The sequence below is a fragment of the Oryza sativa genome, chromosome 2 (genome assembly GCF_034140825.1).
Source record: "Oryza sativa Japonica Group chromosome 2, ASM3414082v1".
Lineage (NCBI taxonomy): Eukaryota > Viridiplantae > Streptophyta > Magnoliopsida > Poales > Poaceae > Oryza > Oryza sativa.
Genome location: NC_089036.1, coordinates 29,804,010 through 29,810,009, shown reverse-complemented (window position 1 = coordinate 29,810,009; position 6,000 = coordinate 29,804,010).

Genomic DNA, 6,000 nt, shown 5'->3' with positions numbered 1-6,000 from the left:
GGTGAGGACGGTAGGCAACATGGAGAGGCTATTTATAGAGGCAACAAACGTTGAAAGGATGGAAGAACCTTCACGAGGAAGAAGGAATGACCCCTGGGAATCACCGTCTTGTCGTCACTGCTGCATGCATTCTGAGGAATAAGCCTGCAGTTTATCGTAATCTAGCTAGTTTAGTATGGGATATATGCTTCCTAGTATCTAAGGTTCCTTTCTTGATCTGTCTTTACCTTTTCTTAGGGACACACAGACACCTAGGCTCCTTAAGTAGTTGTCACTCCTAAAACACTTTTAACACGTTGTTTGGAGACTTTAGTTAATGACATGTGTTAAACAGTGCAGCATCAAAACCCAGCCTTCAAACCTTCACGTTGGAAATGCTACATTTGGGACAACATGCTAGCTAGCTAGTGCAAGTGTGTGTAACTCATCAAGGTAAAGCACATATATTTACATTCTGTTGATCGAAAATCGGGGGCAAAGGTAGAAAAGATCTGAAAAATTAACCGCGCAGAATTTTATCTCCCCATCGGTCGAAAGCGGGAAATTCTGGCTGTCGCTACAACGTACTCGTTCACATTCTTTCAGCAACGATATGTAAATTCAGACGCCGATTTTTTCTTTTCCCCGGCCTCTAGTCATCAAGTGTCGACTCGATCGGTCAAGCGACTCATGAAAAATATATAATCTAGGTTCGCTGTTCTGAATCTTGTAAAGACCAAGTTGCGCGACGGCGAGATCAGTTTTCGATCGATCCGCCAAGGTGATCACATCAGGCTGCAGTGTATACGTCGAGTCCGCTTGCAAGCAACGCTGGTCACCTCATCTGTCGATCGGCTATACGTCGATGAGAAGAGGAGGGAGCTGGCCCGTACGTGTGCAACTGTGCATGGAGGAGGAGAGGAAAGCACAGTGGCATTGACCGTGTGCATCAGGTGCAGCTGAGAGGAGTGGCCTTTAATTTGCCCTAACTAATGGAGTAGCAGCAACCAGCAGCTAGCTAGATTGTTCTGTGCTGTGCTGCTGTGGTTTGATCGATGGATGGATCTGTATAGGTTGGGTTGGTCATGGGGAGGGAAAAGGTAGATATTCCCGGTCAAAAAGATGGCCGTGGAAAGGGGCCGGGGTGGGGGGAATGAGATGAGCGGGCGACGGCGACGGATCTCCGGGAAAGAGAGATAGGCGACGAGGAGCGAGGGCTCCATCTCTCGTTTCTCTCCGTCGCGGATTGGTGGCGCGCGGGGCGAGGTGGGCCGAGGAGCTAAGCCCCGGCCCGCCCGGAATTCCACCGATCGAGAGAGAGAGAGAGAGAGAAGCCGCGCTAGTCAAAGGAAGCTCCCGTGACGGAGACGGGGCCGGATTCCCTGTCCCCCGCACGGGCCGTCGCGCGCCTGTGCATGGTCGGTCGGTCGATCGCTCGCCCGCGCGACGTCGACCGCGACCCGCGCGCTGCGGTATCGGAAAAATCTCCTGCTGCATGCTTTTCACTGCAATCATAGGAGGGAGGAAGGTAGATAGCCCAGCCCGGCCAGCGCCTATTCTTGCAGCTGATTGATCACCATGCAGCACAGTTCTTCTCTTCTTACGTATATACTACAGCCGTCCTAAAATATTACTACCTATAATAGCGCCGTGTTTAGATACAAAGTTTTTCTTCAAACTTTCAACTTTTTCATCACATCAAAACTTTTCTACACACACAAATTTCTAACTTTTCCGTCACATAGTTCCAATTTCAACTAAACTTCCAATTTCGGCGTGAACTAAACACTCCCTAGGTAATAAATTAAATAACAAATTAATCTGGACTCACTTTGTCCAAATTCTCGTATTAGAATTTATTACATGAGAACATTTTCGGAGGGGGAAAGTATCTCTCATGTCGTTGATGCTTCTCTTCCGGCTAGCTCCACAAGGTGGTGGGTTAGACGACCTGGGTTCGAAGCCTCTCCCCTTCTAATGATTTGATATTAGTTCCTTCCCTAATATTCACGTCTTTTGTTGATGCTTCTCTTGTTTGTCCCACGGATGCTTAATTTACCGAGTTATTTGCAGCTCCATTTCGATAAGTTTGGACTTAATTAACTTGTGATATATTCTATCATGGCAAAAGGAACACATTTTAGATTCTCCATGTCCTAAATCCTCTACCCCGCCATCCACAATCTGGCATGTGGCTCGCATCTGTGCATCAGACGGCTATACTTACAATGACATATAAATTTTATGAGTTTTTTTATTAAAAAATATACATCTAAAACAGTTTTAAAAGAAGACACCACGTTCATTGTAAAGGTTAGAAATTTCAACATTAACCAGAGAAAAAAAGTTTACGTAAGAATACAATTTTGAAATAACTGAAAATTAAAATAAAAAAAGAAATATCGAAATAATATTCAATATGTATAACACAATACAAGATTAGTTGCAATTTAATATAAAAAATATAACTTAGACATTACAAAAATATAAATAATAGTCCAAGTAGGAATACAACTTAGAAATAACTAAAATCCAGAATAAAAAAGAATATTAAAAGAAGAGACCATATGGAACACATCACAAGATTAATTAAAATTCGAAACAACAAATAAAATAAATTCTAAAATTAGAAAAATAGATATTTTAAATAGGAATACAATTTAGAAATAAACAAAATTTGAAATAAAAAAAGAAATATTGAAAAACAATCCATGTAGAACCCAACACAAGATTAACTAAAGTTTAAAACAAATACAAATATAAAATTAGAAAATAGAAAAATAAAAATAAGAGTTCAAGTAGCAAAACAATTTAAAAATAACAAAAAAATAAAAATAAAACAAGAAATATTGAAACATAGTCTATTTTAGAACACAACGATGGCAAATAACGACAAAGAGATGAATAACATACAAGATGTAAAGTGGTAGAATGGTGGCGGTTGATGGGAAATCTAAAAACTATAAAACAACACCTCAATGATGATTGGGTATGATTTTAAGAATCACAATGATGGTTAAGAGGAGGGATAGTGGCAGGCCATGAAGAGTAGTGTCATGTGTCATGGTGGTTGACAGGACCTCTAGAAAGTTGAAAAAGGGACCCAACGATAATTACATTCAATTTTTAAAATTCCAACAATAAACAAGATGAGAGCGGGCATGGTTATAAAGGAGTATAGTTATGAAATTTGTCGGGTACTCTAAGAACTTAAAAATGAGAACCTGATGAGACTGATTTTTAAAGGTCCCAAATAAAATGAATAGAAGTTATGTCAGATTGAGCAAGAAAATAAAGCTGGCAAAAGAGTAAGGGGGTGACCGATGGTGTGACTTTTAAAAACTATAAAATTGAATACCCGATGATGATAATATTCGTTTTTAAAAATCTTAAGACAACAAGATGACTATTTAGCAAATTTTAAAGAAAATCATATGTAAAATTTTATATAATTTTGAATGGGTGCGCCATGCAATTGCGTGGACCACCCAACTAGTTTTTTAGTTACAATGTTATATTTGTCAGGAACATATCTTGTATGCACAAACTTCATGTGCACACCCCATGCATACCATGTCACAAAAAAAATCTAGAAAAAAAATCGTGCATATACTTTCAATAGTGTTACACCTATGTGTAAAATCTTAATATCAAATTCATTATATTTTAGCGGTATAAAAAAATCTGAAAGTATTTTTTGTTGCTATTTATGTAGAATGAATTCGAAGGCGGGACTTTACACGTAAATGTAATATTACTGAAGTACATGTATAATTTTTAATACATTTTTTAGTGATAATTGTTAGTTGGTATGCACGATGTATACACGTGAAAGTTTGTGTGCATAAGATACACCATATATGTCACTATATAAATTTTATCCGCAAGCTCTAGCATTCACTAAAGGAGATGTACATTAATCCCATGTGGATGAGGTATAATAACTGCGTAAATATTCCTTCCGTTTTAGATCACTTTTCACTATAGAATTTAAAGTTTTTATCAAATACTTGCCATCCTCACATTACAAAGTGAGACGATCTTTCATCTCCTCAATTCATCGATAGCTTTGGGAAACGATTAATGGAACATAGTTAATAAGGTAACGATGTATAGGTGCGGAATTTGCTAGAAAAATAAGAATAATCTGAAATGGAGGGATTAGAATATATAGTTTTGACTTAAAGTTAAAAAAAAGAGAGATACCATAATGCTACAATTTTGACTTTTACAGGCGCTAGCCAGTGCATTTTTCTAAAACTCACCTTTTTAATTGAATACATTTTTTACTTAAAGTAAAGAAAGCCACAACTGCACATTTTTTTTATGTACTAGCTTGTTCTCTGGTACATTAGATAAGTTGAACCGACAACAAACTGTTGTAATTTCGCCAATGCACTCGTGAACACTGAAACACACACACACACACACACACACACACACACACACACACACACACACACACACACATATATATATATATATATAGGACACTCATATGGAGCACCAAACAAATTTACTATATATATATATATATATATATATATATATATATATATATATATATATATGTATATGTATACATATATATATGAAGGTTACAAAGTAGAGAGAAAAAAAAGAGACAAATAGATATGCATATACATATGTATCACATTTCCTTGTGTTTTTTCTTTACAGAAAGGTGTATTCTGTTTTTTTTTATTCTGTATGATAGCCGTGGTGGAACAAGAAAAAGGTGGCAGGGGGAAAGAATTGCCGATGCTGCTGTTGGATTGAGCCTTTTCGCATCTAGGCACCCTACGATGAAATAGTGGCCTTGTGTGGCAGCTAAAATTTCTAATAATTGAACAGAAAAAAACTAGCGAAAATATCTTTAAAAATGTTTGTAGCAGAAACCAATGCTCGCAAAATTGTTCTTGCACTTATTATTATTATTATTATTATTATTATTATTATTATTATTATTATTATTATTATTATTATTATTATTATTATTATTATTATTATTATTATTATTATTATAAAAAAAGATGGGATTAGTCCATATTTATCGCGAATATGAATGTGGTAGCTTTTAGATAAGCGAAGTGGAGTGACTACCTTCCACCTCTATATCAACTATAACATCTGTCCTAAAATAAACAACCTAGTACGAAATGTGACGTATCCTAAACAATGTATCATATTTAGTACTAGGTTAATTAGTTTATTTTGTAATGGAAGGAGCAAGGATGAGTGCTAGGCATTTTATAGTTCATATACCACTAAGAAAACAATAAAAGAGCAAACAAATATATGTTAATATTGACCGAAATATAGTAAAGTATAACCCTACAATCGGAGTCACTGTAAGAACACATACGAACTCGATGGCTATATAAAAATGTGGTGAGATTTTAGTCTTCATGGTAACGCCTCCAATAAGAACATTATATTTATTGCAAAATCCAAGATCAAGAGATTTCTCCCCAAATCTCAAATATCATTCTTCACGGAAATGTTTTTAGAAATAGAACGCCGTTCAAGTTGACGTCATTGCCGAAACTAACTAACAAATGTCAATAGTAGCAAATGACTAGATCAATGAAACAACCAATAAAGACCAATCACCGATTACATATCCATCAAGCTACCATATACAATCTTTATTTTTAGTGTGTGTGTTTTGGCTGGGTGCATCCTAATTATGCAGAGGTCGAAAGTGCGCTCAGTGCTTTTTATCATCTTGACGTAATTGGCTGAGTTCAATAAAAACTTTATTTATCTAAAACAAATATGGAGGTCGGATATTAGGGAAAGCTATACCTCCACCATCACTAATCACCACTCTACATGCTACTTTCTTGTAGTCGCATGGTTGTGTACCAATGCTCTTCATGTGGAGGCATCACCGCCGATGCCCCAAATAGATGACGTGGTCAAATGAATGATCAGAACCGTATTGATGGATCGGAAAGACACTACCAAGGAGACTCATTTTAAAGACAAGATCTGGACCGACCTATACTGATTTTTCGT